The sequence below is a fragment of the Triticum dicoccoides genome, chromosome 3B, assembly GCF_002162155.2.
Source record: "Triticum dicoccoides isolate Atlit2015 ecotype Zavitan chromosome 3B, WEW_v2.0, whole genome shotgun sequence".
NCBI lineage: Eukaryota > Viridiplantae > Streptophyta > Magnoliopsida > Poales > Poaceae > Triticum > Triticum dicoccoides.
Genome location: NC_041385.1, coordinates 661928052 through 661942579, shown reverse-complemented (window position 1 = coordinate 661942579; position 14528 = coordinate 661928052).

Here is a 14528-nt window from a genome sequence, read left to right as displayed (position 1 = left end):
AAATTATAAATATGCACATCTTCAGGGGGAGCCCTTGCTACTTATGAAGAGAATTCCTATCCTTACAATTTCACATACTTTATCCCCGTTGAAAACTTCAACCAGTTTGTCATCAATCACCAAAAAGGGGGAGATTGTAAGTGCATCTAGTGCCACCCCAGTTGGTTTTGGAGTATTGACGACAAAGTTGGTTGAGGGACTAATGCGTTTGTGAGAATTACAGGATAACGCAGGTAGTGTCCCTCATTGATTCGGTTTACCTACCGGAGATGACCCCTAAAAATGTATGAAGACATTGAAGACAATGGTGGTATGAGAAGATATTCATATTGAAGACTATGACATGAGAAGACATTACGTGAAGACAATGGAGTGCGAAGACTGTGTGGTTTCGTCGTTTCCTTTCTTCTTTGTTGAGTCATAGGAACCACCGTACTGTTAAGTGGGATCCAAGTGAACTAAGTTAGAGTGACTGAAGTGATGCTCAACCCAAATCCTAAGTCTTCGAGCGAAGACAATGAGAGCAAATCTTATCCAGAGTTGGATGAGTCAGCTTTGCTTGTAGCCCAAGTAAAGTTGCCGTGTGTGTTTGAAATCCGACCGTTGGAACACGTGTCAGCTCCTTAGTGACCCAGGGTCATTTTGAACAAATCAGGTCGGGTTGCCTGGTGGCTACAAATAGCCCACCCCCTACACCATAAATTGGTGGCTGCTTAGAGTGTGTATACGGCTTTTGTCGTTTGAGAGCAACCCACCTCGAAGCATTTGAGAGAGAGAAATCCTTGCGAGGACAAAGCCCAAACACCCAGAGCCAAAGAGTGTTAGGCATCACTGAAGTCTTTCTGTCTGTGTGACCTGAAGACTTATTACACTTGAGGACTGTGTATCCTCCAGCCGGTTAGGCGTCGCGTTCTGAGCATCCAAGAGTCATTGTGGATTGCCGAGTGAACGAAGTCTGTGAAGGTTTGGAAGTCTCCCTTGAAGACTTACCAGAGTGATTGGGCGAGGACTAAGTGACCTTAGCTCAAGGGGAATAAGGTGAAGACACGGTCTTCTGAGTTAAATCTCAGCCTCCCCAACCAGACGTACAGTTGTCACAGCAACTGGAACTGGTCCAACAAATCCTGTGTCCTCAACAAGCAACTGGTTCTATCTCTTCCCTCCTTTACTTTGAGTTTGTCTTCGTGAAGTCATTGCTTATTGTTTTATCTGATTGACTTCATTGCTTGACTACTATTGTTGATTGGCTTCATACTATCTTCCATCCTGATCCTACTACCTAGCTGCTATTAATCTTCAAACGTTAATGCTATTGCATACTTGATTATGGCTTGCTTGTTGTAGTCTATCTTCCGCTGCATATCAATTAGGTTGTTTCTATCGTTTGTCTTTGAAACTTCCATGTTTTGAAGACTTTCCTAAAAATCGCCTATTCACCCCCCTCTAGTCGATAACTAGCACTTTCAGGAGGCCCGTGCGAGGCAGCGCTCGGACTCCTTCCATCGAAATCCATCGCGTCCGCCCAAATGATGCATGGGTCCCGTGCTAGGTGTGACGTCGCTGTTGGAAATATGCTCTAGAGACAATAATATTATACTTTCATCAGTCATAGTTGAGAATTTATATTCCATGCTATAACTGCTATGATTCTGGAATATGTGATTCAGTGGAAAACTCATATGCACGCGTGGAATGATAAACGGTAAACAATAGGTTCCCGGTCTCGCCTCTAAGACCGACTCAAGTGTTGTTGGTGATCACGTTTTCCGGATCTTAGGATATCGTTAGGTGTAACGATAGTCCTAAAACAACATGGAGGGTATGACATTAGAAGAACGATCATATTGAATCGACCCAATACTTGTCTATTATACTATGTGATCATATCGTCTAAAATCATCTGTTATAACACAGAGTGTTAGCATGTGTTTTATTTCCTCAGACCATGAGAGTGTCTCGGTCACTTCCTACCGGACTGTGGGCTTTGGGGTTGCTCAAACGTCATCTGTAACAAGGTGATCATAATGACTACTTTCAGGCTCACCGGAAAGTTTGACAAGTGACCGGATAGCTCGAGAGTGGGATTTGCTCCTCCGACAATGGAGAGATATTCTTAGGGCCCTCTTGGTGTGACTTCATCCATCATCGTCTGGCCAGAGACAGATGACTACGTCACGGGGATGTTGGAACACGTCAATGAGAAAGAAGAACAAAACCGATAACTGGAGCAACCATATATTGAGCATGGTGATGACTCTGGAGGATACCGATGTACACCAGGTTTTGTGAAGTATCACGAAGTGAAGCGAACATCACATGATAACCAAACGTTCACTTGAATACCATTCATGTAATCAGAGAGACCGATATTAATGTCCACGGTTCTGCTATCAGTCATTGAACGAAGGGGTTTCGTTCATGTCTGGTTACCGAACCTATGGGGTCACAAGCTTAAGGTAATCACGATCTTCTGAGTGTTAGTAGGATGGGAGTGATGAGAATATATTTGTGGAATTTTTTCATTAATATCCGGAATAGTTCCGAGAGGTTCCGGAAGCATTTCGGGGTCACCGGAAGGGTTTCAGTGAATATCGGGTAATACCGGGTATTACCGATTAATATATATAGGTCAAAAATATTTCTAGGATGTTAAATTATATATACAATGCTCTAAAAATATTTAGAAAATATATATATTTCATTTAATATCAATGGGCCTAATAAGGCCAAGAGGTGGAAGGCAACTTGGGCCACAAGGGCCCAAGTGGAAGTGGCGCCTGTTGGAAATATGCCCTAGAGGCAATAATAAAAGGATTATTATTATATTTCCTTGTTCATGATAATTGTCTTTTATTCATTCTATAATTGTATTATCTGGAAATCGTAAATACACGTGTGAATACATAGACCACAACATGTCCCTAGTGAGCCTCTAGTTGACTAGCTCGTTGATCAACAGATAGTCATGGTTTCCTGACTATGGACATTGGATGTCATTGATAACGGGATCACATCATTAGGAGAATGATGTGATGGTCAAGACCCAATCCTAAGCATAGCACAAGATCGTGTAGTTCGTTTGCTAGAGCTTTTCCAATGTCAAGTATCCTTTCCTTAGACCATGAGATCGTGTAACTCCCGGATACCGTAGGAGTGCTTTGGGTGTACCAAACTTCACAACGTAACTGGGTGACTATAAAGGTGCACTATAGGTATCTCCGAAAGTGTCTGTTGGGTTGACACGGATCGAGACTGGGATTTGTCACTCCGTATGACAGAGAGGTATCTCTAGGCCCACTCGGTAATGCATCATCATAATGAGCTCAAAGTGACCAAGTGTCTGGTCACGGGATCATGCATTACGGTACGAGTAAAGTGACTTGCCGGTAACGAGATTGAACGAGGTATTGGGATACCGACGATTGAATCTCGGGCAAGTAACATACCGATTGACAAAGGGAATTGTATACGGGGTTGCTTGAATCCTTGACATCGTGGTTCATCCGATGAGATCATTGAGGAGCATGTGGGAGCCAACATGGGTATCCAGATCCCACTGTTGGTTATTGACCGGAGAGCCATCTCGGTCATGTCTACATGTCTCCCGAACCCGTAGGGTCTACACACTTAAGGTTCGGTGACGCTAGGGTTGTAGAGATATGAGTATGCAGCAAACCGAAAGTTGTTCGGAGTCCCGGATGAGATCCCGGACGTCACGAGGAGTTTCGTAATGGTCCGGAGGTAAAGAATTATATATGGGAAGTCGAGTTTCGGCCATCGGGAAAGTTTCGGGGTTCACCGGTATTGTACCGGGACCACCGGAAGGGTCCCGGGGGTCCATCGGGTGGGGCCACCTATCCCGGAGGGCCCCATGGGCTGAAGTGGGAGGGTAACCAGCCCCTGGTGGGCTGGTGCGCCCCCGTGGGCCCCCCTCTGCGCCTAGGGTTGGGAACCCTAGGGGAGGGGGCGCCTCCACTTGCCTTGGGGGGCAAGTTTCCCCCTTGGTCCCCCTAGGAGATCCCATCTCCTAGGGCCGACGCCCCCCTTGGGGTCCCTATATAAAGAGGGGGGTGGGAGGGCAGCCGAACCCTGACACCTGGCGCCTCCCTTCCCCCCTTGCTACACCTCTCCATTCCGCAGACGCTTGGTGAAGCCCTGTCGGATCCCTGCTGCATCCACCACCACGCCGTCGTGCTGCTGGATCTTCATCAACCTCTCCTTCCCCCTTGCTGGATCAAGAAGGAGGAGACGTCACGCTGACCGTACTTGTGTTGAACGCGGAGGTGCCGTCCGTTCGGCGCTAGGATCTCCGGTGATTTGGATCACGACGAGTACGACTCCCTCAACCCCGTTCTCTTAAATGCTTCCGCTCGATCTACAAGGGTATGTAGATGCACTCCTCTCTCTCGTTGCTAGATGAACTCATAGATTGATCTTGGTGAACGTAGGAATTTTTTTGTTTTATGCAACGGTCTATGCGTAATTCTCTATTGCACGAGTAGAGCACAAATCTGTTGTGGGCGTAGATGTTGTCAACTTTCTTACCACTACTAGTCTTATTTTGCTTCAGCGGTATTGTGGGATGAAGCGGCCCGGACCGACCTTACACGTACGCTTACATGAGACAGGTTCCACCGACTGACATGCACTAGTTGCATAAGGTGGCTAGCGGGTGTGTGTCTCTCCCACTTTAGTTGGAGCGGATTCGATGAAAAGGGTCCTTATGAAGGGTAAATAGAAGTTGACAAATCACGTTGTGGTTATTCATAGGTAAGAAAACGTTCTTGCTAGAACCCTATTGCAGCCACGTAAAAGATGCAACAACAATTAGAGGACGTCTAACTTGTTTTTGCAGCAATTGCTTAGTGATGTGATATGGCCAAAAGTTGTGATGAATGATGAATGATATATTGTGATGTATGAGATCATGTTCTTGTAATAGGAATCACGACTTGCATGTCGATGAGTATGACAAGCGGAAGGAGCCATAGGAGTTGTCTTAATTATTGTATGACCTGCGTGTCAATGATTTAACACCATGTAATTACTTTACTTTATTACTAAACCGTTAGCCATAGTAGTAGAAGTAATAGTTGGCGAGCAACTTCATGAAGACACGATGATGGAGATCATGGTGTCATGCCGGTGACGAAGATGATCATGGAGCCCCAAAGATGGAGATCAAAGGAGCTATATGATATTGGCCATATCATGTCACTACTATTTAATTGCATGTGATGTTTATTATGTTTATGCATCTTGTTTACTTAGAACGACGGTAGTAAATAAGATGATCCCTCATAATAATTTCAAGAAAGTGTTCCCCCTAACTGTGCGCTGTTGCTAAAGTTCGTCGTTTCGAAGCACCACGTGATGATCGGGTGTGATAGATTCCTACGTTCACATACAACGGGTGTAAGACAGTTTTACACATGCAAAAACACTTAGGTTAACTTGACGAGCCTAGCATGTACAGACATGGCCTCGGAACACAGAGACTGAAAGGTCGAACATGAGTCGTATGGAAGATATGATCAACATGGAGATGTTCACCGATGATGACTAGTCCGTCTGACGTGATGATCGGACACGGCCTAGTCGACTCGGATCATGTAACACTTAGATGACTAGAGGGATGTCAAATCTGAGTGGGAGTTCATTAAATAATTTGATTAGATGAACTTAATTATCATGAACTTAGTCTAAAATCTTTGCAAAAATGTCTTGTAGATCAAATGGCCAACGCTCATGTCAACATGAACTTCAACGCGTTCCTAGAGAAAACCAAGCTGAAAGATGATGGCAGCAACTATACAGACTGGGTCCGGAACCTAAGGATCATCCTCAGAGCTGCCAAGAAAGCATATGTCCTAGAAGGACCGCTAGGTGAAGCACCCATCCCAGAGAACCAAGACGTTATGAACGCTTGGCAGTCACGTGCTGATGATTACTCCCTCGTTCAGTGCGGCATGCTTTACAGCTTAGAACTGGGGCTTCAAAAGCGTTTTGAGCAACACGGAGCATATGAGATGTTCGAGGAGCTGAAAATGGTTTTCCAAGCTCATGCCCGGGTCGAGAGATATGAAGTCTCCGACAAGTTCTATAGTTGTAAGATGGAAGAAAATAGTTCTGTCAGTGAGCACATACTCAAAATGTCTGGGTTGCACAACCGCCTGTCCCAGCTGGACATTAACCTCCCGGATGAGGCGGTCATTGACATAATCCTTCAGTCGCTCCCACCGAGCTACAAGAGCTTTGTGATGAACTACAATATGCAGGGTGTAACACCCCAAAAATTTAACCAGATTTTAAGTATTAAAATTTTGCCAAGAGTTGAAAATTCTTGCCTGCAAGTATATTTCTATTGATTTCAGAACCTGTCTGTTAATATCAAGGAGTCTTTCCCTAGTGGAGCTTTCCAAAATATATTGGACTTCTATGCTCTCTGTGTAACATTTTTCTTAATCAGTAGATTTATTTATTAAATTATTTCACCCTAAGCTTTATTCATTAAAATGACTTGTTTTAAGTTTTGGAGCTCTTTTTCAACTGCAACCAGTTGATAAATTTAACTAAAAATCCAACCAAAATTTGGAGATGTCATGTGATGTCTCTAAATCACTTTTGTGCAATTATATATTTATTTCATTGCATATTTTGAGTTCTACACATGTTTTTCTTCTCTGGTCCAGTGGTCAATTTTGCACTACAACCCATTTAAATATTTCCCTAGAGCCTCCACCAAAATTATGGGATGTCAGTGGTAACATGCCATCCAACTTTATGCAAAAACCTAGTGTTGTCCTTTGGAAAAATTGAGTGTAACAACCTCTTTTTCATTCTGGACCAGACTTGTGTTTTCTACTGCAACCCCATTCTTTCCTGCTCAAGTGACCTTGTGCTTTCTCATGCTTGTAGTCAACCCTGCAAAACCCCTAAGTCCAGGAGCATGCACTCTTTGAAACACTTTTGGTCCATGTAATGATGCCATCTACTCCCTGTCCAGAAGTATAGTTTTGCAAAACTTGCACTAGCAAGGTTCTCCTTTTTGCAAACCAACTTCACCACCCTCTCTTACATCCATAGAGACACTGATCTGGGGAATTTGGCCACTCCAAGAACTACCTAGGTGCCTTTGGCATTTTGTCGAACACCCTGAGTGCACAGCCAGATTTGGCATGACTTCAAGTTTACTTTGTGAACGTGAGCCCCTGACCAATCCACCATGTCCCTTGATCCCCTTGCTAACCCTAGACTAGCGCTGTTTCTTGCCAGCCTCAACCGCGACCTCTAGACTGCCCTGGCTTTTCGTCGAGCATGTCCCGGGCGTGCTCTGGGCGCGCCCAGAGCGTGCGTTTGGCACGCACGTGCGCCCGAGTCGCCGCGTCCCGCCCCGCACTCAATCCGGTCCGTGACCGACCGCAGCCAGCACGCCGTGTCCCCTTGCACCGCCACGCCACCCCGACCACCCTGGCACCCCACAACGCCACCGTCAGGACGGCCGTGGCGGCTAGCTGACGGCCGCATGCAGGCCCCGGCCGTGTCGGTGCCGCCCAAGCCGCCAACGCTTGCCACCTGCCTCCTGGAGCAGTGCGAGCTCATCTGCAAGCGTGTCCCCTAGCGCTCATCGCCGCCACGTCGCCCAAGCTACAGCATGGCGGTTCGCCGTCGTCCTTATCGCCGGCCGCCTCGGAACCAACCTCCATCACCTATATAAGGAGCCCCGAGCTTATCCCCGCACGCAGGCAGTCCCAAACCATCTCCCTAGGACCCCTTTTGGCAGCCAATCAACTCCGGGAGGTCTCCTTCCCCATCTCCGGCAACCACAGCCGCCGCCACTGCCCCGGCCATTCCAGCGCCACCAGGGCCTCCCCCTCTCCACTCTCTCCACCAGGAGCCTTCCCTTCCTCCCGTGAGCCCGCCCCCCTGCTCGATTTTGATCGGGAGCCACCGCAGCCCGAAAACCACTTTGCTCCCGAATGCCTCCTCCGCCGCGAAGCTCGCCGCCGGCAACTCCCTCCATCCCCATCACTCCCTCGACCACCGGAAGAACCGCCCCGGTCTTGCGGATCCATCCTGACCATCTGGAGGCCGCGAGGAGCCGCCGTTCGCCGGCGTTGATCGCCGTTGCCTCGCCGCTGTTCGGGCAGAGAAAGAGGAGGAAGAGTTGGACTGGTCAAACCTGACCAGTGGCCCCCCTGGACCCACTGCCAGTGACCCCGCCCCAGTCCACGTGGGTTAAGTGGAAACGTATTTCCAAAATGCGCCTTCGACGTGTACGTATATCCTCGAAACGTTTTTCTTTTCTGTTTTATTTTTAAATATCAGATTTTGACCAAACTTTGACCGGCTATACCCTATTAATTACAACTCCAAATAAATTAATTCTTTTTGCTACCCCTCTCAAATATTGTCTAGTTTATTTTAAGATTTATTTGAAAATTTTTCAAAACAACTTTTTGTGCTGTTTTTATTTTGTGTGTTAATTCATATATATTCTTTTAAATAGGATTTTTTGAAGATTTCAAGATGTTTTGGAATGCACCCTGCTTTCCCATGACCTGAAGGCAAGCATTCTGTACCCCGGTGAAATTTTCGTGTGTGTTGTTTGACTCGGTGACAACACCACCCCGTCACGTGCATACGTCATTTTATGTGAGGATGTGATCCTACTCATGAGTGCATATTAAAGTTTTCATGCAAATGGAGTTAATATGATTATGATGGAAATCACTGTCATATGCCTTTCATGCATACCGGAAGGGAGGCCGGGAAGGCCTCTATCTTGGGTAGACATGGTCTTGTCCCTAGTCCTCCGTCGAGACGGTCTTGTCTGGTATGGCATGAGGGGTATGTTGCGTGGTATTTCTATCTGTTGATTGAAGTATATGCATTGTTATGCTAATCTTGCAGAGAATATTTGAACCTCTTGAGTCGACCGTAGATCGAGTCTTGTTCCGGTAACCCCCATACTTGTTTCGTGCTGCCACTTGTCCCTGCCATGGGTAGGGTACGGTTCAGTAAGTTGTCAACCCCTTTCTTAGCACACACCGTACAGAGAGGCCATGGTGGAGATACTGGAGGCATCCGGTAGTCATGCCACCGGGTCCGGGAGCATGGGTGTTTCGGTTGTAGCCGAAGGGGGTAGCTCCCCAGTTTGCACGCGGTATAAAATTTTGTGATCCCATGTTACGTCGAGGTTGTAGCCTCCCCACTTAGAGTTTTGCTTGACAGGTGTCGTGGGTGATTCTAGACACATGTGAGTTAAGATGGTGTGTGCAAGTTAGGTGTGTTTCCAACTAAAAGACCGTAGACAGAATTAGTCTTGAGGACTAAAGGAATCCGTCACTCGTGGGTAAAGAGTACACCCTCTGCAGAGATTAAACCTATTCGAATAGCCGTGTCCATGGTTAAGGATTACAGTCTGGGATGGGTCAAGTGTCGGTCTTAGTGTCGGTCTTCGGAGGTGAAGCTGTTAAACCAGAACTGGAATCACGATTGTGACTTGTGATAATTATGATTATTATTTTTGTTGTGAACTAACCCATGATATTTTTGGTATTATCGAATATCCCTGGGATGGTTCTACCTCCGGAATATTCACTATGATTGTTTCTTTTAAAGCCCTTTATGTGGTGTTGCTCAGACGCCCGACTGTGGTATTTCTTTTAAAGCCCTTTATGTGGTGTCGCTCAGACGCCCGACTGTGGTATTTCTTTTAAAGCCCTTTATGTGGTGTCGCTCAGACGCCCGACTGTGGTATTTCTTTTAAAGCCCTTTATGTGGTGTCGCTCAGACGCTCGACTGTGGTATTTCTTTTAAAGCCCTTTATGTGGTGTCGCTCCGACGCCCGACTGTGGTATTTCTTTAAAAGCCCTTTATGTGGTGTCACTCAGACGCCCGACTGTGGTATTTCTTTTAAAGCCCTTTATGTGGTGTTGCTCAGATGCCCGACTGTGGTATTTCTTTTGAAGCCCTTTATGTGGTGTCGCGCAGACGCCCGACTATGGCATGCTTGTTATTTATTTCTTAATTTTAAATATTACTATATTGTTGCATATTTATCAATAACATGCTTGCACGCATCAGAGTTTTATTTATCTTTTGTGACTGACGTCATGAGCATAAAAAATCTTCAGCACATCATTCTTACACTATACCCGTGTTCATAATGTTTGCGAGTACATTCAAAGTACTCACTGGCTTGTCCCTGGCTATTGTCTTGGCCAAATTTTCTTGCGCGGAGAGGAGTGACCGTGCCGATAGTCCCGGAACCTAAGCAACGATGATAGCAGCCTCACGAAGATAGGAGTTAACCTGGTCAGCTGTTCCCGTGGGAAATGGAGTTCCATAGACACTGATGACCCACAAACCGCTTCCGCCATCAACCACTAGAAACCATTTGTTGTCCTCACAGGCCAGGATGGTCTTGTACTACATATTTTGTTTTTTGCTTGGAATTTCTATATCAAGTTGGTGCCTCATCAGCTAACAGTTATCCTGGGGCTGGTGAGCACAAGGGCCATTTTCTGGAAATTTAATACCCAGAGAATCGGTCCCCACACAGGGGATGGTGAAAACTATTCCTGAAGTATTCTCAATGCTGAAGTCGGCAGAGGTAGAAATCAAGAAAGAACATCAAGTGTTGATGGTCAATAAAACCACCAAGTTCAAGAAAGGCAAGGGTAAGAAGAACTTCAAGAAGGACGGCAAGGATGTTGCTGCACCCGGTAAGCCAGTTGCCGGGAAGAAGTCAAAGAATGGACCCAAGCCTGAGACTGGGTGCTTTTATTGCAAAGGGAAGGGTCACTAGAAGCGGAACTGCCCCAAATACTTAGCGGACAAGAAGGCTGGCAACACTAAAGGTATATGTGATATACATGTAATTGATGTGTACCTTACCAGTACTCGTAGTAACTCCTGGGTATTTGATACCGGTGCCGTTGCTCATATTTGTAACTCATAGCAGGAGCTGCAGAATAAGCGGAGACTGGCGAAGGACAAGGTGACGATGCGCGTCGGGAATGGTTCCAAGGTTGATGTGATCACCGTCGGCACGCTGCCTCTACATTTGCCCACGGGATTAGTTTTAAACCTCAATAATTGTTATTTAGTGCCAAGTTTGAGCATGAACATTGTATCTGGATCTCGTTTAATGCGAGATGGCTACTCATTGAAATCCGAGAATAATGGTTGTTCTATTTATATGAGAGATATGTTTTATGGTCATGCCCCGATGGTTAATGGTTTATTCTTAATGAATCTCGAACATAATGTTACACATATTCATAGTGTGAATACCAAAAGATGTAAAGTTGATAACGATAGTCCCACATACTTGTGGCACTGCCGCCGTGGTCACATTGGTGTCAAGCGCATGAAGAAGCTCCATGCTGATGGACTTTTAGAGTCTTTCGATTATGAATCATTTGACACATGCGAACCATGCCTCATGGGCAAAATGACCAAGACTCCATTCTCCGGAACAATGGAGCGAGCAACCAACTTATTGGAAATTATACATACTGATGTGTGTGGTCCAATGAGTGTTGAGGCTTGCGGAGGATATCGTTATGTTCTCACTCTCACTGATGACTTAAGTAGATATGGGTATGTCTACTTGATGAAACACAAGTCTGTGACCTTTGAAAAGTTCAAGGAATTTCAGAATGAAGTAGAGAATCAACATGACCGAAAGATAAAATTCTGAACGATCAGATCGTGGAGGAGAATATTTAAGTCACAAATTTGGTACGCACTTAAGAAAATGTGGAATCGTTTCACAACTCACACCACCTGGAACACCTCAGTGTAATGGTGTGTCCGAACGTCGTAATCGCACTCTATTGGATATGGTGCGATCTGTGATGTCTCTGACCGATTTACCGCTATCATTTTGGGGATTCGCTCTAGAGACAGCTACATTCACTTTAAATAGGGCTCTGTCTAAATCCGTTGAGACGACACCGTATGAATTATGGTTTGGGAAGAAACCTAAGCTGTTGTTTCTAAAAGTTTGGGGATGCGATGCTTATGTCAAGAAACTTCAACCTGAAAAGCTCGAACCCAAGTCAGAAATATGCGTCTTCATAGGATACCCTAAGGAAACCATTGGGTATACCTTCTACCTTAGATCCGAAGGCAAGATCTTTGTTGCCAAGAACGGATCCTTTCTGGAAAAAGAGTTTCTCTCGAAAGGAGTAAGTGAGACGAAAGTAGAACTCGATGAAGTACTACCTCTTGAACCGGAAAGTAGTGCAGCTCAGGAAAATGTTCCTGTGGTGCCTACACCGACTGGAGAGGAAATTAATGACGATGATCAAGGTACTTCGGATCAAGTTGCTACTGAACTTCGTAGGTCCACAAGGACACGTTCCACACCAGAGTGGTATGGCAACCCTGTCCTGGAAATCATGTTGTTAGACAATGGTGAACCTTCGAACTATGAAGAAGTGATGGTGGGCCCAGATTCCAACAAATGGCTTGAAGCCATGCAATCCGAGATAGAATTCATGTATGAAAACAAAGTATGGACTTTGAAAGACTTGCCCGATGATCGGCGAGCGATAGAAAACAAATGGATCTTTAAGAAGAAGACGGACATAGATGGTAATATTACCATCTATAAAGCTCGACTTGTCGCTAAGGGTTATCGGCAAGTTCAAGGGGTTGACTACGATGAGACTTTCTCTCCCGTAGCGAAGCTGAAGTCCGTCCGAATCATGTTAGCGATTGCCGCATACTATGATTATGAGATATGGCAGATGGATGTCAAAACGGCATTCCTTAACGGCTATCTTAAGGAAGAACTATATATGATGCAGCCGGAGGGTTTTGTTGATCCTAAGAATGCTAATAAGGTATGCAAGCTCCAGCGATCCATTTATGGGCTGGTGCAAGCATCTCGGAGTTGGAACATTCGCTTTGATGAGATGATCAAAGCGTTTGGGTTTATGCGGACTTATGGAGAAGCCTGCGTTTACAAGAAAGTGAGTGGGAGCTCTGTAGCATTTCTCATATTATATGTAGATGACATACTTTTGATGGGAAATGATATAGAACTTTTGGACAGCATTAAGGCCTACTTGAATAAGTGTTTTTCAATGAAGGACCTTGGAGAAGATGCTTACATATTAGGCATCAAGATCTATAGGGATAGATCAAGACGCCTCATAGGTCTTTCACAAAGCACATACCTTGATAAGATATTGAAGAAGTTCAATATGGATCAGTCCAAGAAAGGGTTCTTGCCTGTGTTGCAAGGTGTGAGATTGAGCTCAGCTCAATGCCCGACCACGACAGAAGATAAAGAAGAGATGAGTGTCATCCCCTATGCCTCAGCCATAGGATCTATTATGTATGCCATGCTGTGTACCAGACCTGATGTAAACCTTGCCATAAGTTTGGTAGGAAGGTACCAAAGTAATCCCGGCAAGGAACACTGGACAACGGTCAAGAATATCCTGAAGTACCTGAAAAGGACAAAGGACATGTTTCTCGTCTATGGAGGTGACGAAGAGCTCGTCGTAAAGGGTTACGTCGACACTAGCTTCGACACAGATCTGGATGACTCTAAGTCACAAACCGGATACGTGTATATGTTGAATCGTGGAGCAGTAAGCTGGTGCAGTTGCAAGGAGAGCGTCATGGCGGGATCTACATGTGAAGCGGAGTACATAGCAGCCTCGGAGACAGCGCATGAAGCAATATGGATGAAGGAGTTCGTCACCGACCTAGGAGTCATACCCAATGCGTCGGGGCCAGTCACTCTCTTCTGTGACAACACTCGAGCTATTGCCCTTGCCAAGGAGCCTAGGTTTCACAAGAAGACCAGGCACATCAAGCATCGTTTCAACTCCATCCGTGAAAATGTTCAATGGAGACATAGATATTTGCCAAGTACATACGGATCTGAATGTCGCAGATCCGTTGACTAAACCTCTTCCGCAAGCAAAACATGATCAACACTAGAACTCTATGGGTGTTCGATTCATCACAATGTAACTAGATTATTGACTCTAGTGCAAGTGGGAGATTGTTGGAAATATGCCCTAGAGACAATAATAAAAGGATTATTATTATATTTCCTTGTTCATGATAATTGTCTTTTATTCATGCTATAATTGTATTATCCCGAAATCGTAAATACACGTGTGAATACATAGACCACAACATGTCCCTAGTGAGCCTCTAGTTGACTAGCTCGTTGATCAACAGATAGTCATGGTTTCCTGACTATGGACATTGGATGTCATTGATAACGGGATCACATCATTAGGAGAATGATGTGATGGACAAGACCCAATCCTAAGCATAGCACAAGATCGTGTAGTTCGTTTGCTAGAGCTTTTCCAATGTCAAGTATCCTTTCCTTAGACCATGAGATCCTGTAACTCCCGGATACCGTAGGAGTGCTTTGGGTGTACCAAACGTCACAACGTAACTGGGTGACTATAAGGGTGCACTATAGGTATCTCCGAAAGTGTCTGTTGGGTTGACACGGATCGAGACTGGGATTTGTCACTCCG